Genomic DNA, 24,102 nt, shown 5'->3' on the forward strand with positions numbered 1-24,102 from the left:
ACAGCAGTGATGGTGCTATTTCATAGTGATGGTCTGGGAAGACTTCTGTCATCAAAAAATATTTGAGCAGAGACCTTAAGGAGCCTGAAGAGTGCGCAGCAGGGAAATGCAGGTGAAGGCCATTCCAGGTAGAGAAGAAAGCAAATACAAGAGCTCTGTGGTGGGTGTGCACTGGGTGTGTTACAAGAGAGCAAGGATATGAGATTCAGTGTGACTGAGGGGAGAAGGGAAGGGACATGAGTGCCCTATAGGCCTCTTAGCATCACTAACTAGTTCTTTTTCTGAACCTGGCAGAGAAATGATGTGACTCACATTTTAAAAGACTCACTCTAGATGCTATGAGAACATGACTTTCATAGATTCTGTACTGATTTACTAATTTTCATTGTAAACATGAATATATGTGTGTACAACTTGTATAACTTGAAAATATAATTTTAAAATAAATAGATAACCCCAGCTGCCTGCTCCAAAATTGAGTCCCAACAGAATGCCCATAGTTGCCTGAGGCCAGGTCCCATGAGAAAGCTGGATAGGGTAGGGCTCCACTTCTCAAAGTTCATTTTAACCTTTTCAGATTCAGTGTACCCAAAGGGTACCTGAGGACATAGGAGATGATGCGGGCACATACAAATTGTGATTTCTTAAAGCATTCCCAACAGACCTGATATTTGGAATAATAGTAATTACTATTATATAATTAATTAATTTAATTATATAATTAAATATAAAATAATAACAGGTAAGTACATAAAAATAAATTATATTATAATAATTATAAAGATGGTTACTATTATTGGAATAATAACATTTGGAATGAAATCACAGTACTCTATACCATGCCTACACACACACTTATGCACATACACATCCGTTTCATTTTAAACATTGGCTAGCTCTGTAAAATCCTGCTACCAGAAGGTATTATCCAATTGTTCCCCCCCGCCCTTTTTTTTCTTATCCCTTAAAGGGAAAAAGCATGGCAAAACTGGAATTCTTGAGGCAGCCGTGAACTAAGTTGGAGACACAGCCCTTTTGGGGGAGGGGACCTTGAGGTGTGAGAGGCAGCATCAGCCCTCTGCATGGGGTGAGGTAGGGGGAGCATGACCTGGGCATGGGCTGGGAACAAGTTCATCTCTCCCGCCCATCACATTTAATTCCCCCCACTCTCTGCACCCCCCTCACCCCCAAGCCTTGGTTCCTGCTTGCACATGTCTGCTCCACTGCTGAGATGACTGATGGCAAACTCTTCCTAATCTTGAGTTGAACTCTGCCTCCCAGAAACTTCTCTCCTCTTACCCTCTGGATGGGGAAGTCCACTCTTCCCTTCCTATGGTAGAATAAGTCTTCATGTGTCTAGAGGAGGATCAAGACAAGGCTTACACTTCCAGCTTGCCTTGCTCACCTCACCTCTCTGTGATCTAGGCTGAGGGCAGGCTCTTTGTACCCCCAGTCAGACTGAGAGCTTCTCTCGGGCAGGGACCGCCGGGCCTTTCACAGGGGTAAACATCTAGCTGATGCTGAATAAATATATATCGAGTAGAGTGATTAAGTAACAAATGAAATCAACCTGGGTGCTTACCCATCTTTACATGACTAGAATCCCACATTACTTTTTTTGCAAGTCTTATCAAAGATGAAGAAAAAAGAAAAGAAAATGTCTAGGCATGTCTCCCCAACTTGATGGACCGTAGTAGATACTTTTTGGAATAAAAAACAGTCCCTATCCATTTCCTCCCCATTTCCCCAAGGACAGAGACCCCTGCCTTTCCTTAAACAGCTGGTAGAGGGGAAAGAGAACAGAATTCTTTAAGTGTCACCTGTCACATGCTGAGCCCTGACAAGGTGCCTTTCACCAATCACCTCACTTGATTTCTCATAATCCCCTCATGGAGTCAGCCTCCCTGTTCCCACTTCACAGATGAGTAACTGGGTGCCATGTAAGCTGCCCAGGGCCTGTGACACCACAAACAGGACTGTGGAGATGCGTGCTTGACCCTAAAGCACTCCTTTTCCACAGCCCAGTATGTCTCTGGGAAGGAAAAAACAGAAAGAAGGAACAGAAATGAACAAAGAGAAATAATAAGAAAGTGAGGCAGTTGGAGATACTGGGTAAAAGAGAAAAAGAATGGTAGCTGGAGGAGGATGTAAGGTCAGATAGAGATTTCTTCTTCCCCTTCACATTCTTCCTCCTCCTCCTCCTTCTTTAAATCTATCTTTGTACAGAAGAGACCTAAGTGTGTTGCAGGCAAAGTGGAGCAAGACAGAGGGGTAGGGTGGGTGTTTGAGAGAAAGAGCTGAGTAGGTGAAGGTCTTGGAGAAGAGGTCTGAGCTGGGGTTGGGGCATGGCTAGATGGTTTCACCTGGAAGAGACAAGAGGGATTTTGCTGTCTCAGATTCATCTGGAAGGACAAGAGGGACGCAGACTAACATTTTTAAGTGACAGCTAGAGCCTGAGCAAGGGCTTTGCACACATCAACTCAGTTTGTCCTTGCAATCTGCTTGTGCTATAGCTATTGGTGTCTGTCTTACAGGTGTTCTGTTATTGGGAACAGAAGAGAGGGCCCAGCAGGCATGAGGGAAAGGAAGGGGAATGGAGAGGTGAGGACTGTGGGAAACACATGGAGTTGCTGATGTGGGCCTCACCATCAAAACCATGTGGTCCCCCAACATAGAATAGTTGCTCTGTGGCCCTTTACAGAAAATGTTTGCTGAGCCCTCTAGTACTCCATCGGCTCCCTGAAGACTAAGACCATGTCTTACTCTTTTGTCTATTACAGGAAAGTGCCTAAAATGCAGGGATATCAATAAATATTAAGAAAACATCAGCACCTTTTTCAACAGTCTGCTCTTCACTCATTGTGAGGAAGATTGGGATTGTGGCCTTTTTAAAGCAGTATGCTCTGCCATTTTGATACCCTCATTTAAAAAAAAAAAAGGATGAGGGATGAAGGCACTGCAGGAATATTTAGTATAGCACCTTGAAACTCTGACACTGGACTGATTTTATGGGCCTTGATGTTTCTGTTAGATGCAAGCTGCCAAACTACACCTGAAAACCCCAATTATGCCCAGATCCAGCCAAAGCCACATTTTCAACTTGATTCCATTCTTCTAAACTATAAATTTTCCAACTCAGCTCAGTGAAGAGTGACATAAAGTTGCACATATGTGGTGAGCTATTTTATAGGCCCTCAGATCTAAGAGCACATGGCAGTGCTCTTAATGAGCAATGAGACCCAATGAGAAATTGGCCTAGTTCTGAAATATCATATTCCTAATTAGAATAAGGACAATAGCATTGAACTGGACAGACACGATCTCCGGGGAGAACCAGGCCTGGTGGGGGCGGGGGGATCAGAGAGCATGAGAGCCCAGGGATGCATATGGAGAAGGCCACGGTTATTTGATAGATAATCATGTATATTCCCATCAGCTTCAAAGGAATGGCTAAGGATGGGCTCCTTTTCTGTCTTTTCCTCCTGGAATAAAATAGGTTTATCACAGGACCAAGTGACACAACCAAGGGTGCTATGCCTACCACCTTCTCTACTTTTCCCAGACAGCTTTTAACTTGGAGGGCCCCTTCTCAACTCAAGAAGGAAAGACAGTCAAATAAGATCTGTTCCTACTAGACAATGAACAGAGGCTCAGTTGACCATCCACGTGCTAAATGACACAGTCATATTAGCTTCAATTTATTGTGTATTCCCTGTGAGCCAGGCAATATACAAAGTGTTGGAAACAGCTCATTTGCTCCTCATGGCAACCTGTGATCAGGTGCTAATGTCTGCATTTTCACAGTGGGAGGGTTGAAACTCAGGTGAAAAGAGGCAACGTAACCACTGAGGCAGTGACAGGGCTGGGAGGCAAGGACTAGGCTGCCTGGACACCAGTGGTATACCACAGAGTCTCATGTGCAAGGTAGTAGCAGTCCTCAGGGTTTGCCCTAATTGAGAAGAAAACACAACTACACACACACACACACACACACACACACCAGTGAAAATCCAACCTAAGGACGCAAGGGACTGAGGTACAGACCTGAATGGCCCTCCAATAGTCAATACAGGAACTGGAGGAAGGCTAGGAGGCTCTCTGGAAGAGCTGATCCTTGGAGGACTGCAGACCCACTCCTGGCCCTGGTGGACACTTGCTGCCTTTACCTGCTTGGCCAGAGGGGCTCAATTATTATTTGTCAAGTTGACTAATAAATGGAAGTAATGCCACTAATCAGTGTCTACTTCTCCATGAACACAGTGAGACTCAGTACCCACCATCCAGGGCATAACTGGGTGGCTCTGTCCCCTCAGGCTGGCCTCTGATGGGCCCACTGCTCTGCACCTTGCCTGCCTGGCCTTAGCGCTGGCACTCACTTCCCTGAGCCGTCACAGAAGAGGCTGGCTTCACTGTTAAGTCCCCATCCTGGCCTGGCCGTGGGCCCTTTACCTACTCTTAGGCCCACTGTCTCCCACTGAAGCTCCCCTGCTCCAGCCCCAGGGCTAAAGGTGAAAGAAATGGCAAGGAGGGCAGCACAGAGAGACCCTGCCATTTCCAAGGCTGCACAACCAACCGGAGGGCATTGGCCATGGCTTTCTTGTGCTTCTTGGCTCTTTGCCCATGTGGCCTTGTGCCCGGCTGCGCTTTGCGCTCAACCTCGTAAAAATCAACCAGCCTGTCTGATGGCAAAGAGGGGGCTCCTTCCACCCTGGGGCTCAGATGCTCCTGTGCAGTAAATGTGCATCAGCAACAGGGGATGGAGACGAGGGAAATTTAAACGAGGCTTAGGGGATTGGAAAATTATTTGGTGAAATGTTCCTAAGCTTTCTCTGCTTAATACCCATAAATTTCAGGGGTCGTGTATGCTAACAGCTTTTGATTTATGATGTGCTTATTCTCGCCTCGTGTCTCAGCCAAATCATGAAAGAGGAGCAAGAGTAAAAAGAGCCTTTTAAAAATGCTTCGGGATCCATCATGGGGGCAAGCCATTTCTGCCCATCTTTGCCCACCACTTTGTTCAAACAAGGGCTGTGGGTGCTGACAGCCCAGGAGCTAATTGGTGTTGGACGCTAGCCCACCAGGAGCCCTCCTCCTCTTAGAAACTTCTCCTCGCCCCTCCCAGGTCCCTGCTACTGGTGAGGCCTTTTCATGGCTGCTGAGGGCAAGGAAGCAAAGCAGGCCCTGGGTAGACTCTGTGCGGCCGGGTCCCACACGGATATTCCCAAGGCCTCTAATTAAAATGCCTGCAAGCCCACCAGCGCGCTCCTGTTTCAGGGCCCAGGGGTTGCAAAGTTCCCTGCTAATGCAGAACACAAATTAGCAAAATGCCACGTCAGCCTTTCTTGTCGCAGTAGGGCGTCATTGTCATATTTATCAGCACAGTTCCCTGTAGGACGCTGGCGGGGTATCTACAGAGCCAGGGGAGCAGGCCCGGGGCCACTGCCCACCTGCCCACCTGCCCACCTGCCTCCTCACCTGCGCTCCGGGGTCCCATCTGCGCTCCGGGGTCCCACCTGCGCCCCCGCTCCGACTGCAAGCTAATGCCTCCCGCTCTGCTCCTGCACCATGACCAGGGCCTTCGTGCTAGTTTTCAAGGTCTTTTTTGCCTTCTTAATGGAAATTCAGGGTTTGTTTTTGGTTTTGTTTTGCTTTCTCATTAAAAAAGAAAAAAGGTATACCTTTTATTTTTTTTATAAAAAATATATTTCAAAGAACAGTTATTCTTTTATTTCAAAGAACAGTTAGTTCTTTATTCGTCGACCAAAATGCAACAGCCGGGGACATGGCCGCGAACTAATTACAGACCGAGGGGGACATAAGCATCCTTGGTCCCCAGCACCTTAGCCTCGTGCTTCCCGTGCAGAATTAAGGTTACTTTGGCACATCTCCCTCCACTCCTCTCCTTCTGCTCTGGGTCTGTCTGGCTTCTGCCCTCAGGGCCCTAGAAGGCGTATTTTACCCCCCAGACACTCAACCACTGAGCCACCCAGGTGCCCTCTATCTGAGATTTCTAAGCAATTGAGTGGCTAGAGCGTATGGGTGTCCTACAAAGATAACCTCATGTGATGCTTGGGGTGGGGGGTGGGGTGCTGCAGGCAGAGAAGTGGATCTGGAAGCCATGGCTCTGGTCCAGATGGAAAGTGTTCGTGAGAATCTGAGCAAGGGCAATGGAGGGGGGAGGGGGGGAAGTACAGGCAACTCTTTTGGAAAAGCATCATCAATTAGGATTTCCAACTGGAAGGCACGGGGTAAGGCAAGTTTGGGATTCTGAAACTGTTATCTTGGAGAAGTTGTAGTGATAGCTTCTGTGGAGACAGAATAAAGGAGAAGATGTGGGGAAGGAGACAAATGAGACGTCCAGCTTTGGAAATGTTGAGGGTGCCTGTGGAACATGTGGGTGGAGACGGTCATTAAAATAGTTGAAATTCCAACCTGGAAGCCATGGAGCTAGCCGAGCAAGCCTTCGGGTACATAACCCCCTCACGTAGGGATCCATCTCCTTTTCTGTCCATATATCTTCAGTCCATCTAGAAAATACGCAAGGAGTGCTCTCTATGCGAGGCCCATGCTCAGGTGGTCAGCAGGCAAGGGCAGTTCACAAGCAGAGGCTATTTCTGGGCTGATAGGGCTGAGCCCTGCCACTAGCTACTTGGCCGTTGGCCTCCGCGCTGGAGGCTCACACAGCAATCTTGATGCCATCACTACTATCAGGTGAGGAACCCAAACCAAGGGCAGTCGGTTAATCATCCAACTCTTGGTTTCAGCTCAGGTTATGATCTTGGGGTCGTGAGGTCGAGCCCTCGTCGAGCCCTGTGTCAAGTTCTGTGCTCAGTGCAGAGTCTGCTTGGGTTTCTGTCTCCCTCTGCCTGTCCACAACCCCCCCCCCACCTCCTTGCTCATGCTTGCACTCTGTCCCTCTCTCTCAAATAAATAAATCTTAAAAAGGTAATGAAGTCATAAGGGTGGGGTCCCAATCCAACAGAACTGGTGTCCTTATAAGGAGAGACACCAGGGGTGCAAACACACAGAGGAAAGACCATGTAAAGACACAGCAAGTAGGTAAGCATTTACAAGCCAAGGAGAGAGGCCTCAAGAAAAACCAAATGGCCAGCACCTTGAACTTGTACTTCTAGACTCCAGAATGATAAGAAAATAAATCTCTGTTGTTTAAGCCACCCAGCATCTGGTATTTTATTATGGCAGCCCTACCAAACTAATGCAGACACTATGAATACCTTCTCTTCTTTAGCATGGGAAATAGATCACCTGTTTTCATCCTACAAATACATAATCCAAATAAATACAACTTGTTTTTATAAACTTTTTGTTTTTATTGTATTTTGTGCTTCTTCTTCATATTACTTCTGAATCAGCCTACCCTACTCCTCTCTCTAGTCCTACCATGGATCATCATTATGGCATGGAAGCTTCGACCCCTCTCTCAGACAGCTAAAGATAGCTGAGGGCAAGAACTAGTTGCACTGATTTGTAGCCCTTTGTGTAAGCTGAGGGCTGCCCAGAATGTTCTCATCAAAAGGCACCCACTTAAAGAAAAACATGTGTCGTCTTCCATTCCACTGAGGTGCCGACACTTGAAGCCAAAGAAGCCAGAGATAAAACTGTTGACCTCAAGATTTTTTGTCCTGCTCCTTGAGGGCAGTTTGGACACAAATTCACTGAGAGTGGACAGTGGGTAAGTGAAATTAATGGTGCCACATAGTATCATCTAAACGAGCATGGCCCAGAGGGGGACATAAAATGTCTAGCTGCCTTCGTGGCCATGAGACATGGACCTATCATAGCTCCTATGATGTCATATCATATACATCACATCTGAGCTCCTTGTCACCACTGAGCCATACTTAACATTAACTAGGGAGACAGGATATCAGTGACCCTGACTTTCAGGGCAGACATTCTCTCACTGGAGGACTGGGCCTGCTGTGACATATGATCCTGCATGGGAGCCAGCAGGAAGCCTGAACTGCAGCTACAGAACTGACAATAAACATGGTGGCCAGCTGTGGGATGCTGGGAGATGGCCACTCTGGAGAGGGCAGCCAGAAGTCTAAAGGATAGCACAACTTCCTCAGAATTAGCTTCACCAACAGGGACATTCTCAAAGGCTGCTCTGCCAACCAAAGGATAACTTCAAGAGACACTATGGGAAGGACTCAGAGGATCACGTCTCTATGGATGAATGAGGAATGCCACCTGGGATTTTAGCTCCAAACCCTTGGATTAAAGATGTGGACAGCCTAGGGCTCAAAACAGCACTTACCAAACTTCAGATCCCTTAGGTACAACCTTTGCAAAATTTGTAATATCTGAATACCTCCTATGATGACTGATTTTATGTGTCAACTTGACTAGACCATGAGGTGCTCGGATATTTGGTCCAACATCATTCTGAGTGTATCTGTGAAGGTATTTTTGGATGACACTAACACTTGTGGACTAAGTAAAGCAGTAAAGTACCCTAATGTGGGTGGGCCTCATCCAATGAATTCAAAACCTATGAGTAGGATAAAAAAAAAAAAAAAAGCTGAGTAAGAGGGAACTCCTCCTGCCTGATGGCCTTTGAGCTAGACATCCACTTTTTCCTGCCTTTGGAGTCAAACTGAAACATTAGCTTCTCTTGGGTCTCAAGCCTGTGACTGGAACTACACCACTGGTTCTCCTGGGTTTCCAGCTTGCTGACTACACATTAGGTCTTTTAAGCTTCCATAATCATATGAGCCAATTCCTTACAATAAATTTCTATCTATCTGTCTATCCATCCATCTAACCCATTGGTCCTGGTTCTCTAATACACCTAATAACCCTAAAACACCTCCTATACTGCATTTACTTAATACTTTTTATTTTTTTTTTCTTTTTTTTTTTTTTTAATTTTATTTATTTATGATAGTCACATAGAGAGAGAGAGAGAGAGGCAGAGACACAGGCAGAGGGAGAAGCAGGCTCCATGCACCGGGAGCCCGATGTGGGATTCGATCCCGGGTCTCCAGGATCGCGCCCTGGGCCAAAGGCAGGCGCCAAACCGCTGCGCCACCCAGGGATCCCAACTTAATACTTTTTAAATGGCTTATTGAAATAAATACATTTTGAATCCAACTTCATGTCATATTCATAAATTCAAATCAAGTATTTGTTGTTAACAACATAAATATATAAACTAACTGTAAAATTAAATGTGCACTTATTAAAAAAAATAGTCCTGAAAACACATACTTCTGACAGTAACTGTATATGGAATGAAACTATCTCTCATTTCAATTCCTAGCAAATGGAGATCAACTATATATCTTTTTAAAGATGTATTTATTCATTAGAGAGAGAGAGTGTGTGGGGAGGGGCAGAGGGAGAGAGTGAATCTCAAGCAGACTCCCCTGCTGAGCACGCAGCCAGATGTGGAGCTGGATCCCAGGATCCTGAGATCATGACCTGAGCTGAAATCAAGAGTCAGGCGCTAAACCTCCCAAGCCACCCAGGTGCCCAGAGATCAATTATATTTTATAGTGAATCTCACCTCCTTTTAAAGTAGAAAATCCTTCTCTCTTAGGCATCAAAAATAATGCACAATACACAATACAAGGGAAAGAGTGCCATTAATGTGTGTTTTGGTTATCAGTTGCTGCTACACTCAGAACTATTCCAAAATGTGTGGCTTGTTACGTCTCACCATTTTGTGTGTCAGGCATTCAGGGAAGGTTGGACTGAACAGTTTTTCTCTGATCTGTGTAGCATCAGCTGGGGAGGCTGGGATGGGAGGATCCCCTTCCAAGGTGGATTCTGGACCCACAAATCTAGCAGCTCCATGTTTCCTGTTTCTTTGTCTCCCCACCCCATCCCTACTCTGTTGTCTTTTTGTCCAGGGGCTTCCACAGAGCTTTGGCTCTCAGCAGCATGGGGCAGCCCTGGGGCAATCTATGTCTTACGTGGTGGCTCCAGGGCTCCAAGAGTGAGCATTCGGAGTCCCAAGTGGAACTGGAAGACTCCTGATGTCAGTCCTGGAACATTCCTTTGGCCACATCCTAGAAGCCAAGCAAGTCACTTAGAACAGCCCAGAATCAAGGAGAAGGGAATCAGACCCCACAGCCTCGTGGAAGGGATGCCAAAGAATCTGTGGCCATGTTTATTCCTCTACTCCATTTTTATGTGCTCAACAAGAAAAAAAGTTCTTAGACATGAGATTTCCGCATCACGGGTAAAAGTGCATACCATATATCCAGAACTGTCACAGGGGACAGGCACACTGGAGTGAAGGCATGGGTTTGACTTCGAGATCAGTTGTAGAACTTACCGGATGACCTTGAGCCACTGAAACTCTCTGCTTAAATTGACCGAATCTTGAGGTTTTTACCTGTGAAGTAGAATAATGATACAGTCCAGGACTACTGTATGGATAACTAGTACCAAGCCTACATCATCATGGTCCCTTGGTAACCGGTAATGCTTTGAAGCAAACCCAGAGAACAGTGGGGGTTTTACAAAAGTGTTTTTAAAATACTATAGTTAGGATAAAAACCTAAGCCTAATCCGAAGGAGAATGAAACACGATAGGAAAGGTCTTCTCAGGCTCAAAGCCACCGTTTTTAGAGGAAACCCACCACGGGCATCTTTAGAGAATGTGAAGGTTACCCCCTGAAATTGCTGCCACAATATATTTGAAATGCCTCTACTTAGCAATCATGGCAAAATAGCACCATTTTTTAAAAACTCTAATTAATCAGGTGTTTGGGGAGGTAGGAGAAAGTGAAATTCCTGGCGGGTTGGCACGCTCCGATCCGCAGGTGCGCAGCGGCGGTGGCGGCCCTGCCTGCAGAGGAGCGTTCTGGAAACCGGCCCATATGGTCTCACCTGGCGTGATGCTGGGGGCAGGGTGAGCGTTACCATAATTCCCTCCACCGAGGGCAGAGACCAGGGATGCTGGGCCCACGGGCTACCCCGCATAATGAAGCGCTGTCTCACCAGATGGTCACAGGAGTGAAAACCTTGTTTTTGTGAAACCTAGACCTAACTCCATTTGAACTACATAGTGCTGCTCAGCTATAATATCTGCTTTATTTTCCAAGAATGCAAATAATACAGAAATCGAAGGCAGACTGTTTTGCTCAGAATACTCAGAGTGGTTTTACCCTTTTGGGAAAATCATGTCACTGGCAGCAGGACCCGCTTGTGTCATCCGAGCCACCAGACAGCACTGGGGGAGGCCGCACTTTGGGTAGCGGATGTCAAGCACCTGACCCCTCATTCTGGCATCCAGAGCAGGGGGCCTGCGCCCGAAGTAATTATAAGTTACTTTGCCTTTATTCCTCTTTTCATTTCAACTGTGACATTACACTGGTTTTTCTTAGATTGTGGGTGTGGGTGGGCTGTATTTTCTGGGACTGTAAACAGGGCATCAGAAATGCTGGTCATAAAAATGAGGGTTGAGTCTGATGGGACTGAAAGCCCACTGCTTTAAAAGAAGTTTGCTGTGGATTGAAAAAAAAAAAAAAAAAAAAGCCTTTCCAAGTGGAAACACCGGGGGAATCATTTCCTTTCTGGAACCTGCTGGACCTGGGAGCAGCCGGGCCGGGGCTGAGCAGGAGCAGCTGGCTCTGAGGCATGAAAGAGCTCTTTCTCTTCGGCCCTCACAGGTGAAAAGACAGGGACGCCCCACTGGCTTCTCAAAAATGAAGGCAAGACTTCACATGGCCATGTGACCCTCCACAAGTTATCTAACGTAAGCCTCAATTTCCCTACTTGTGTAATGGAGATAAAAATAGTCCTCATTTTGACTTCCTGTGTGGTTTAAGTCAGATAAATAAGATAAAGCACGATTAGTGCTTCTCTCAGCTTCCCTGAGCATATGACACTCAAAAAATGGGAACATGTATTTCTTACCACTTGTACAGCACTTTACAGTTTACAAAGCCCTTTTCCATATACTGTTTCCTTTGACCTTTATATACACTAACCCAAATAACCTTTGGGGTGTTATAAAACTTATAAAACATTATATGCCGTGATCTAATAAAGTTGGGGTGACACCAAAGATTAGGCATGTTCTTTCCACGACACTGCGCTGCCTCCACCCATCCTGACATTATCATTCGTGCAATCGCTCATTCAGCAAATATTTATTGAGCACTTGCCCCATTCCGAGCACTGGAGCTTGGCAGTGGGGACTGACAGGGAAGAGCATCCTTGGGGAGGAAGGGAGGCCCAGGTCTGCCACCATAGACACCCTGGGTCACACTGGTGACCATTCAACTGGCTTTCCCTGCTCAGAATCCATGCTGCTCCATTTATATTTATTCCATACATCGCTGAGGTCAAAAGTAGCCCCCAGGAAGAAGTGGAGGAAGCTGGGGGAAGTTCTGGAGGGAAAAGTGCCCCTGCTAACTATTGAAGTCCTCAGCAAGGCAAGAGGGAGAGCATCTTGAGAATGGGGGCTGGGCTGTCTGCATCCTTTGCAGACACCAGGGAAGAAGAGGCTGAGGCTTGCCCTGGGAGGAAGACCTTTACGATCCATTTAATCTAAAGAATCTAGGAATCACTCCAAGACCACTGCTCGGAGAACAGGTCTTTGCTTTTAACGTGTCCCTTCAAATGTCAGATGTTTTTCCCTCAAGTTCATTATTCTGGTTATATTGTAACCTTGCAGCTTACACAGGAGGGGTGAACTGGCTTGAAAATGGTCTGGAACTTAAGAGATGCCATGGTCCCAATGGAAACTCCGCTTATCCTGTCCTAAATCTGTATTCTTGGGGAAAAGAAAGAACACTTCCTGGAAACTGATAATCTACCAAGTGCACAAGCAGAACACGGGAAATCTTGGCCAAAGGAGGCCTTGGGTTTGCTTGACTTTGTCCGAGAAGCAGTATAACCCACGCTCTCCGCTGTCAGAAACCTACAAGGACCAGCCAGGTCTTTGGTCCCACGGAATTTTTTTTCTTCAGGTATGAAAATGTTAAATATAGTCCATAAAAACAGTGACCTAATCTGTGCCCAGGAATATATATTTTTAAGTGATTATAGTTCCAGTTTATTCCACATTACTCTGATCTCAAACCAATTAGTAGAAACTCAGTACTTGACCTTAGCAGAGATCAGGGGCTGATTTGGAAACATAAGTTTGTAAGACAAACTTTTCTGAGTGTCTTTTTTCCTGATTCTGCTAACAGAGAATTTCGGTCCCTTTATTTGTTCCTGGGTTCATGACAAATGACTCCTAACTGAAAGGACGGGCAATAGAAAGAAAAGACCAGTCCTCTATACCATTACAGATCACTGGCTTCCACACATTGTCACACACATCACACCCAACCTGGCTTTATAACTTCAGTTCCCTGGAGAGAGTTTATATTCACTTGGTCTCATTAAGGCATCACGCAATTGTTACAGGTCTCACTGTGGGACCAATTAACCATTTCCATATCAGGCACCGGTATAACCGCACCATACAGTTTGCCCTCATTATTTATGTCAAGTATTTAATATTAATCATGTTACAAACACTCAAAACAAGTGCTATATTTTCATACTGTGGGTAGTATCCACTTGAAGCATTTTTACAAATGAGCTCTTACGAGGGATACAATCAAATATGCTGGAGCATCTCACGGCATCTGAAAGGGATTATATTATGTTATGTTCACAACATGAGGGGAAGTGCACAGACAGTCACGAACTGTATTGACCTCCAAACCTCATGGCAAATTCCCCCAGTACAGGCAACAACGGCAAGATACAACTCTCAAGACTGAAAAATGACAGAAATCTTTTCCCAGGGTGGCGTTCTTTACTCATCAATAAGCCCCGTGCCTCACATGACATTTTCGAGTTATTCTCTTTGGGATGAACAGCATATTTTAATAGCTAATTGTTAGATTAAGTCCTGATTTCACCATAATTTCCTAATAGCAAGGGAATTGGGAATCCCAAAGGACGGTGAAGAAAGGTAGTCAGGCTCTTTTTCAAAAGGCCATAAAGAAGGAGAATGAACCCTATCAGCTTGTAATAGTTCAGAAACAGGGCCAAAGGAATTCTTTGCATTACATGACCTCCAAATCCTGTTCTCCAAAACAAAAAGCATCAATGCCCCAACGCTGGCTTTCACTTTGTGGTGTCCTCTTCGGTTCTTCCTGTCCTTGTTCACAGTTACCTGTCACACAGGATTAGTCCTGACACCAGCCGCAGGCCAGCTCGAAGGCTGCGTCCAGGGCACACCCTATACCCTCAGGTATGGCCTTTGCGCTGTTAACATGGGTCACGCGGCGGGGCCCAGGCCCAGCTCCAGACACCAGGGAAAAACAGACCTCTTGGTGTTGGACCCTGGTTTTCTCATCAGAATGATAATGTCCCAGGATGACTTGTGGACAAATGTGAAAGAGGAAAGAGGAAACCTTTCCTTCCATCCAAAAGGAAACAACCCAGCAGGTCTATAAGCTGACAGCCATATGCTCCTGTTGGCCCTACAGTCCCTTCTGAGGGGCACCAGCAGATGTGGGAGGGAGAGAGATGGCCAAGCACTCATGGGAAGGGGCATGGAACAGGCTCTCTCCTGTGGGTTTTATCCCAGCACCTCTTTGTTTCGTGCCATTTTCCGACGGCTGGACTGCAACCCGGTGAGGGTAATCCTTTGCTCGGCCAGCCCCGTGTTTGTTCCCAAGGTTAGCACCCAGCCTCCCGAAAAGCTGCATGTTCCTTTGGGATTAATCTCCAGCCGTATGTTTCTGTTTTGAAACGATGACGGCTTTCTGCTCTGTAATGATCAGCACAGAGACAGAAAAAAGGGCAAAGGCTTTTGTTACCAAATATTTAGCTCCCAAAAGTTGAGTCACTATCACGGGGCTAACCAGACAACGTCACCACCTTGCACAGCACAGCACTGACACTATTTTTCCCTGGCACATCAATTTTCTCGTGACGGCCAGCTCCACTCCGTTTCTGTATCGTGCGCCTCATGGAGAAAGTAAAGCCGACACTCCTCAGCCAAGCCCCTTCCTCAAAGGGCTGGCACCGTGTGTGCAGGAGTCCGCGATCGTTCCCGAACATGAGCGACACCGGGAAACAAGGTCCGCTTACGTGATCGACCAGTGCGGCTGCTGAAAAAGGAATGCACACCTGCTTCCCCACAAATAAAAAGTCAGGTGGACCATGCCTGAGTTGGTGGGAGAGCAAAGAGGAGAGGGCGCAGGGTTCTGTGCCACCAGATTCTCTCTGAAACACAACTGGCCACGAGTAACAACAGCCACCGCAGGGAAGCCTATGGTGTGGATCCCAGAATATGCTCCCATTACTCCGGGGTGTCACACAGACTCAGTGGAGTGATTTTCAGCTTAACACAAAGTGAGAACTGCCGGTGGGTAATAAATTCCTTTCTGTTCTAAAATAGTCCACAAGGTAATCATTGCAAGAAGCAAGAGGTGTTTTATCTCCTTGGTGGTGGCAAAGTGCCTCTTTTGATTGCAAAGCGCTGATTTATCCCCAAATGCACAAATCCTGCTTGCTCGTCTCCTGTCTCACCCCTCGTCCCACCCTCCTGAAGGATGTTCTTGACTGTGTCAACACTGCCAGCGGAACCCAGCAGCAAAGTTTGTCACCAGCGTGCCATCCTGGCCAGGCTCTTGGCTGAAAGAAGCAGGAGCCCCACTAATGGTAACATTTGAAGGATGGGGGGGGGGGGGACTGACCTCTGGAGGGGTGATTTGCACTTGACGCCACTTGCCTTCTGGCCACTGTGGCCAAACAGCAGCATCCCTCATCAGGCTGCCCCTGAATGTCGCCCACCAGTGCCTAGCAGCTCGGTGGTGGTGGTGGGGCGGGGGGGGGGGGGGGGGTTGGGGTCACTGTGGAGCCAGCTGCTCTGAAATCCCCAACGTGCATATGTGTAGGTCAGAACAAGCCAAATTTCAATCAGCCGCGAGCATAACCGAAATGGCCCTTGCGCCTGCAGCTCCTCTTCTCTGAGTTTCAATCTAAATCTCAACATCTGACAAACCGCGGGTGAGGGTTTGCAGAAATATTAGGGAAGAACCGTTGCCAGAACTGAAACCGAGATGAATACAACAATGAAAAACACTTAGAACCCCGTGGGCTTGCGGCCAGGACATCGGGACCCAGTGCTGCGCAAACCAGCAAATGCAGGCAGCGCCACAGCGGTTCACACAGAGGTGCCAGCAGAGGTTTACAGCCGAGACTGGAGTGTGGCGCTCGTGCAAATGCTGGGGGGGGGGGGGGGGGGGGGGGGCGGGGGGACCATGAAGAAAGAGAAAGTGACAGATCCTCCCCCACCCCAAACCTTGAGAGCCACTCCTTCCATCTCGGAAATTTTTCCGCGGTTTGGGTGATCCTGAGGGTCTCTGAACCACACTGGAAGAATGTCACAATGGATGTTTGAATTAAAATCCGGTAGATCTGCCAAAAGACCAATTGTTTAAAATTGGCAGCATTCCAGAGAACTTCCTAGGCTGCCTGCTGCCCGTGGGGGCTGAGAGAATTGCTAATTCCAGAGAAAGTTAATTATCACCTTATTGATAAAGGGGTAATTTTTTAAAGCTTATGGTGTGGCTTTTGTGACTCATTAATTAAAATTTAGAGTAATTTACTAGACACAGTGGCGGCTTCTGTTACGTTATATACGGCATCAAACCATTTGATTTTTCGCCCAGGGGCTGTTATTAATCCCCCTCCTCTCTCCTCACCTGTCTGCCTCGGGAGGCAATAAATAAATAAATAAATAAATAAATAAATAAATAAATAAATAAATAAATAAAATTTAAAGCGTGTAAACCTCCCAGCAGCCTTGTGGGAGCCGGCTGAACGAAGACGTCCAGGGAGGCTCTCCAACAAAGCTCCCTCCCAGCCCTGTCAAGGTGCCCACCCAGACGGGGGAGCACGGATGCTCACGCCAAAAAAAAAAGGGGGGGGCGTTTGGGGGGGCTACTGCTTGCACAAACTTCAGCTGCAAATCGGTGGATGTCGCGCCCCTTGGGCAGGGAGCTGGGCAGGGAGCTGGGCAGAGGCTAACCTCGTCCTCCCTCCTCTTCTCTCGCTCGCCCCCCCCCCCCCCCCACGGGAAGCAGAGGGCTGGGTGGAGGGTGGAGGGTGGAGGGTGGAGGGTGGAGGGTGGAGGAGGAGCGTAGGGCCCCCGACCGCCGGGTGCTGGGACTCTGATGCCGCCTCCCCCGGGGGCCGCGGATGGGGGGGGCGGGGGGGGGAGCCGAAGCCGAGCTTCTGCCCGCCTCCCCTCTGCGGGGACCCAGCGCAGCCCGAGGGCCCGAGAGTGTGCGTGCGCAGGTGCGGGTGTGCACGTGTGTGCGCGCGCGTGTGCACGTGTGCATGTGTGTGCACGGTGCGTGTGTGCATGTGTGCACGTGTGCGCGCGTGTGCGTGTGTGCATGTGTGTGCGCGTGTGTGTGTGATGCATCCTCCGGGGCCGCGCCGCCCGGTCCCCACTTCTGCAGAACCCCTTGCACGGGAACTCCCCCCGCAAACGCCCCGAGGGCCAGGCTCTCCGAGCATCCCTTCTTCGCGTCCCGGGGAGCCTCAGTGCCGCCGCCTTAAGCCTGTTGCAGCCTGTTGCAGCCCGGTTGGAAGTACTTGGGACCCAACAGTGAAGATTTGAAAATGCATCGCCCCACCACCCCGGGGAGAGCTGGGAGGCCATCTGCTCGTCACTGTCCCCTCATCTAAAGTTTCCACCAAAAAAAAAAAAAAAAAAGAAAAAAAGTTTAAATTGGATCTTTGTGCTTTGAGGGCACCGCTTGCATTTTTAGAAGCAGCAAATACTGCCTAACACTGAAGAAGTCGTTCCTGGTTTTGAGTTTGCCACATAGAAGTTCTCGCACCCCCCCACCCACCCCGTGAGTGTGACTTGTGTTCCAGCCCTGGTGGGCCGGAGTCACCTGCTGCTGGGACCCGGCGACCCCAGCCCCCAGGGCCCGAGGACCAGAAAGTGAAACTGCCTCTGCGGGTTTCACTTGCCTTGAAAACACACCACCAAAAGCAAACCAATGACCCCAAGCGATGTACTCCCCGTTTCTCTTGCTGCTTTCTTTTCTTTCTATTATCATTCATTTACTTTTTTTCTTCCGTTTTTCTTTTTCTTTTTTTTTCTTTTTTTTTTTTGCAGCAACATAAAAGTGATTTTGGTGACACAAAGAAATGTAAACATGTTACACACGGAAGAACTGTTTTTTTTTTGTGGGATTTGCCCTTGTAATTCCACAAAGCAAGCAGACTGACCGATTCTCCAAAACGTTACAGAGGCTGTCCACACACACAACGTAGAGAGCTAAAGAAAACCTATTCACATTAAATATATATATATATCCATTTAAACACATAGGTTTAAAAGGTCAAGATCTGGAGCCACCGATCCACTTCCCTAAAACTGAAGCGTCTATGTCAACGTTTTATTTGAGTTCAGATGATCACCAGCGGCTTTCTAGGTAATCTCCACCCAGGGGCTCCTGCCAGGGCCCCCCTCATTTCTTCAGGCAGGTCCTACCCAGCAACACGAAAAACGCTCCACACAAATATCGTGCCCCTTGCTAGTTTACTTTACCACACTGTAAATTCCTTTGTAGTTATTTTTATGCTTTTGCTCCAAATATTCTATTTTATTTTTTTAAGTCTTGAGAAAAAAAAAAAAAAACAACTCTGCCTCTCACTCTTCAAAAATGGTTCCTCTGGTTGAAAAGAAAGAAAACCACAAGAGTGTACAACATCTCAATTTCGAAGCACCTGGGTGGCTTTCTCAAGTTGGGCTCTGTGCCCAACCAAGGGCCACCGTCTCAGAAGGCTACTGGTGTCTAACCCTCTTGAGGACCATCACAGACTCTGAAGACAGCCCCATGAGGTCTCTGCCCATTACTATGACAGGGAGCAGAGGAACCTGGACTCAGCCCCTCAGCAGCTGTGGGTCAGAGGACCTAGACACAGCTGACACCACCCTCATCCACTGTCCTGTTCCACTCCGCAAGCTCCTGGAGACCAAGCTTCATGCCACTGGGGTCCCGGTCATGCAACGCCCTACCCGGGAGGGAGGTGACTCTGTATTCGAACTTGGGAAAAGCTGCTCCTGACACTCCCATAGCCACCTGGGTATATTTTTCCTCCCAAACCAACCAGTGCCAGCTCCTAGCGGTAAATAGTAGTCTCATCTATCTTGGTGAATCAAGAAAAAGCAGCACAAAGGCATATAAAACATTCCAGCTGGGTTATAAATAATGCAATCCAGTTCTAAAAAGTCCTCTTGCGTGTTCACAACACGTCAATTTTGATAATTAGGGTTTAGTAAATATGCATAGCCCGGGACCTAGAACACTGTCTAAATTCACAGAACAAAACAAAAGCAAAGCAAAGTCATCATGCGAAAAAGCAAAAACAGTTATTCGACATCCCACGTGGGTGGGGGGAACCCAACTTTCCACGTACTCCACCGCGGAGTTGAAGGGCAGGGAATGTGTCTGGGCCCCAAACCGAGACACCCTGTCCTTCTAGACTATGGCCTCGTCTCTGAGATCCCGTTAAGAGACCAGGCTTCGTGTCTGGAGCAGGAGGAAGGGAAGTTTACCTGCTGGTCCGGGACACTCGCCGTGGCACCGGGCCCAGGCGGCCGCAGCCAACGCGTCACCTGTCGTGGCGACAGCAGAAGGAGCAGGATCCCAAGTCAGTGGCACCCCCTCTGCCTGTGCATCTCCCTCACCTCCGGCTCGTTCGCCAGAGCCCCGCTCGGGCTCTCCGCGGGGCCGGGAGGGCTGGCTCAGGAGGCCCAGGCGCTCTTGGTACCTGCGGCCACCGGCCACCGGCCACCGGCCACCGTTACAAAAGCTGCTCCCGCAGCCGCGCTAGGAGCTCACAGTCGGTCCCCAGCAGCCCCGCTCTCCGGCTGCAAACATCTCATTAGACTAATGCATTCAGCACGGGCAGAGAACTCGATTTACCATAGCTACAGCAATGAATTTCCATTACGATGACAGCTTCGACCACATCATGTCCGGAAAGCCAGCCAACCACTGGCTTTTAAAGAACACACACATTTTACATGCAGAAAACGAGGCGCGCCCGCGTGTGTGTGTGTGTGTGTGTGTGTGTGTGTGTGTGTTTCGTGTTTCCTTCCTCTTAGCAGCCCAACTAAGAGAAATGTGCAGTGGAGCTTTTTGCCGACATGAGCTGCAAGGTAATGACACCTCGGCGTCTTTGGTAGTTACGTCCTTGTAATAACCTGAATTATGTCACAATTGTCAGAATGGGTGTTTCCAACATTTCGGTTTTCATTACCCCTCCTCTGTTGCCATAGAAACCAGACTGTAACATCATCTCTTTGTCCCAGTCCTGTAGCAGTGGGGGCCAGCACCAGTCTTGTCGGATACCGGTGATCTGAAGGAGCGACTGTTGGACTTTGCACAAATAAAACAACCACAACAGAAAAAATCCTAGTAACACCAACTGTGCAGGAGAGACTGTGTGTTTTGGCATAAGAAGAGGGCTGCCTACACAGGTGAACACACCATGATCGCACGTGTTGACCGTACAGCTGTGTACGACACGCACGGTCAGCGGATGGAGCCTGGACTTGGGCTCCCGGTGTGTGTGTCAGGACAGAAGCATTTCTCCACTTGTGACCATGACCAGGGCCTGCATGGGACAGGATGGTCCCCACCCGGGAAAAAGACTACTATTCATCCTCCATACCCCATTGTGTTCTCTGTGTATAACATTATACAATGTTAATCAATTAATACCTGTAAAGGGACTTTTTCTCCATTTTTTTTTTTTTTTTTTTTTTTTTTTTTAGTAAAGTGGAGCAAGACTCCCCATCACTCTTTTCACTCAGCCCATCCTGGAGTATTATTCCCAAGTATTTCCTATGAGATGAAACATCTACTCAACAAATATGTGGCCACCCGCAGGCTTACCTCTGGGGATGAGCAACAAGCAAATTTAGCAAATGTTTAGGACTCACATGAACTAGGGCTGACTAAGGCTCAGGGCACAGCTTGCACAGTTACTGAGAGTGACAAAAAAGAAATTACAATTTGAGGTTTTTCTGACTGTATTTGCAGAGTCACATCAGAAAGAAATAAGAAATCTGTCTCCCCGAATGGTGAACATAGGAAAGAAATAAATTTCTTTGAAGTCCAAGCGTTGTACTTACTGAGCAAGAAATGAATGTGCTACTTGAATTCATTCAATCATCTAATTTTGTTATTTTGTTTTGGGTGGGAGAAGGCAAGTATGGGAGTTCTTCATTTTGGTCATTTAATATAAGCTGATTTCAGTAAAGGAGGGGGAAGACGAGGTGGAAGGAAGGAGAGGAGGAGGAAAGAAAATAGGACCGACTGGGTGATTTCAATCGGCAACATCTCTGTCGCGGGGGCGGCGTGTATTGTTCCCACAGCCTCCAGCACAACCCCGAGGTGTGCAGATCAGCAAAGCGCCCCGGTGTCTGGGACGCTAGACCAGTGTTTGCTTTACAATGCTTCTTTGGGTGAATAAGATAAATCCTTCTTAAATCATCAAGATATTTCTCAGATCCTGTAAAAGGAAGGAAGAAAGGAGAGAGGGAGGGTGGGAGGAAGGAAGGAAGGAGAGAGGGAAGAAAGGAGGAAGGAAGGAAGGAACGAATGAATGAACAAACGAACGAACGAATGAACGAATGAACGAACTTTGGCAGAATCTGGCCCAGAGAAAGGCGTTTCCAGTTTTCCTATCCAGCTCTGTGAGAATCTGCGATTCTGATCCTTGAACTCCGCACTGCCTCACCTCCTCCCAGAAGTGCTGTTGTGGCCTGTCCTTAAGTCGAGTGTTTCTGGGATACAGGCATTGGCATCACACGTCAACTGCGCAGTGAGGCTTAAAATGGAAGTTAACTAAGATGTCTTGCTTAAAAAATGATAGAGATAATTGATAGATGATAGATGATAGATGATGATAGATAGATAGATAGATAGATAGATAGATAGATAGATAGATATCTACTAGAATTTCTTTTTTCATGCACCAGGACTTTGGCCTTAAGAAATTAAATCCAGGGGTGTCTGAGTGGGGCAGTGGGTCAAGTATCCGACTCTTGGTTTCAGCCCAGCTCATGATCTCAGGGTCCTGGGATCGAGCCCAGCAGCAGGCACTGTGCTCAGCATGGAGTCTGCTTGAGATTCTCTCCCTCTCCCTCTGCCCCTCCCACTCGTTCAGTCTTTCTCTCTCAAATAAATAAATAAAATCTTATAAAAAAATTAAAATCCATGTTTTTAAAAATCCTAAATTCCAAGAAAAAAATAAGTTAAAAAACACGTAAGGGAAAAGCAATTTGGTGGGATGGCTGCATCCAAGCTAAGGGGTATGTTAAGCAGCAAAGGGACCCTTCCCAGCTAACGTACCTCTCAGTCTTATACACCCCTGGGCTGCAATCAGGATGCTTAGCTGTGCCATGTTGTTAATTTTCTTTGGCGCTGTGGTTACATTTCTGTCTCAGACCACAGCAGCATGTTCCACTCTTGCCTCACAAATGCTACTGGGTTGGTGGTTAGGGAGAGGCGGCCAGCGGGAGCAGGTTAATTTGGGGGCATCCCAAATGCAAACCTACTCAGAGTGGTATCCATTTGAAGAGTAATCCCTGTCAGCTGCTGGTAAAGAGCTGTGGCTCCAACACAAGCATCAGGTGGAGAGGGCTGTGTCCTGGACAGGGGGGTTGGTGCTACTGCAAAAACCGCCCATATTATCATAATAACAGCTAACATTTGCCGGGGAAATACTACGCAGGAGCCCTATTCACATGCAGCCTTTTTTGGTAACAATCCTATGAAGTAAGTATTATGACACCATCCCCATTTTATAGATAAGGAAACTGAGACAGGGATGCTAATAAGTTGCCCAAGTTCACACGGCTCAGAAGCGCTGGATAGAGGATTGACCCTCAGTCTGTCCCCAAAGACACATAATTAATCATTGGGCCACATGGCCTCCTGGCACTGCACCTGTTCCAGCTCTGTCATTAACCCAAAGACATTGATCAAATCACTCCTTAAACAGCACAGGGGGACGGGGTGGGGGTGGTGGGGGGAGGAGGATAGGGATTAGATCATCTTTGTAGTCCCTTATGGTGCTGACGTTCTACAGTCCAAGGCTTTGGGTTGGAGGAGAGCTCAGTTTTTGTTGTGGCCTTGGCCGTGGCACCTAAGGGACAAAACGCACCCTCTCTCTCCATAGAATAAGACCAGAGCTTTGGAATGCCAATTTGGGATGGAGGCAGGGGAAGAGGGCATGTGGAAAGAACAGGCTGAGATTCCATTTCTGAAGTAGCAACGGGGGACCAGTCTCCCACATTCATGTGGCCACAAGGCTTTGCTTCCCATCATTCATCTCCAACTTTTCCTTAAGTATTCAAGAGCTTGAGAGTTTCAGGATTATGGAAGTAATGAGACTTATGTCACCATTTTGCCAAAGTGGAAATCGAGGCAGCCAATGATTAACCTGATGGGTCAGATGAGAGAGGCAAAACAGAAAGGGGATGCCAGACTCCTTGGCTCCTCCAATCTGAGTCTTTTTCGGCCCAAAGCCCTGCCTGCCACAGGGTCAGATTTTTGTATAAACAAAGCAGGGAAGCAAGCAGGGATCTTTTGAAATTAAAAACAAAACTATTTTCAGTAGTGAAGGTAAATGGGAAATAGCCTCAAAGTCCAATAAAAAGAGATTACTTATTGGGGGCGCCTGGCTGGGGGGCCTGGCTGGCTTAGTCGTAGAGCATGTGACTCCATCTCAGGATTGTGAGTTCAAGCCCCACGTTGGGTACAGAGATTACTTAAAAATAAAATCTTTTTTAAAAAAGAGAGATTACATAAGTAAGTGGATCATGGGTCCACACCATAGATTATACAATGTTAAACTACCAAAAAAGATGTCACAGAAGATCATTTAACAACATGAAAAAATGTTCTCAATAGAGAAAAACTGAAGGTTACAAAGTATATGCAGAAGAGAATCTTACTTAGAAAAAAATAATAATTTGCAAAATGCTGGAGTTATATTAACAGTCATGTTCTCTTGGTGATAGGACTACGAGTACTTAGTATCTTAATCTTTCTTTTTAATATTTTCTACAAA

The 24,102-nt window shown here is 47.3% G+C and overlaps 1 protein-coding gene across 4 annotated transcripts in view; it reads right to left on the bottom strand.

The window, feature by feature from the left end:
- The window catches only part of SCML4 (Scm polycomb group protein like 4), a 105,926-nt gene extending 85,961 nt beyond the window's left edge, over positions 1 to 19,965 (bottom strand). The window contains exons 1-2 of one of the 4 annotated variants that reach the window (XM_038554870.1): positions 19,574 to 19,965; positions 10,307 to 10,366 (exon numbers count right to left, since the gene is read on the bottom strand). The gene's annotated coding sequence lies outside the window, so the exon portion shown is untranslated. Of the gene's footprint in view, positions 1 to 1,820; positions 1,937 to 10,306; positions 10,367 to 19,573 lie in introns of those variants that run through there. The other 3 variants (XM_038554869.1, XM_038554871.1, XM_038554868.1) reach the window with 3 other exon arrangements.
- Positions 19,966 to 24,102: the final 4,137 nt, after the last annotated feature.

The sequence above is a fragment of the Canis lupus genome, chromosome 12, assembly GCF_011100685.1.
Source record: "Canis lupus familiaris isolate Mischka breed German Shepherd chromosome 12, alternate assembly UU_Cfam_GSD_1.0, whole genome shotgun sequence".
Taxonomy (NCBI): Eukaryota; Metazoa; Chordata; class Mammalia; order Carnivora; family Canidae; genus Canis; species Canis lupus.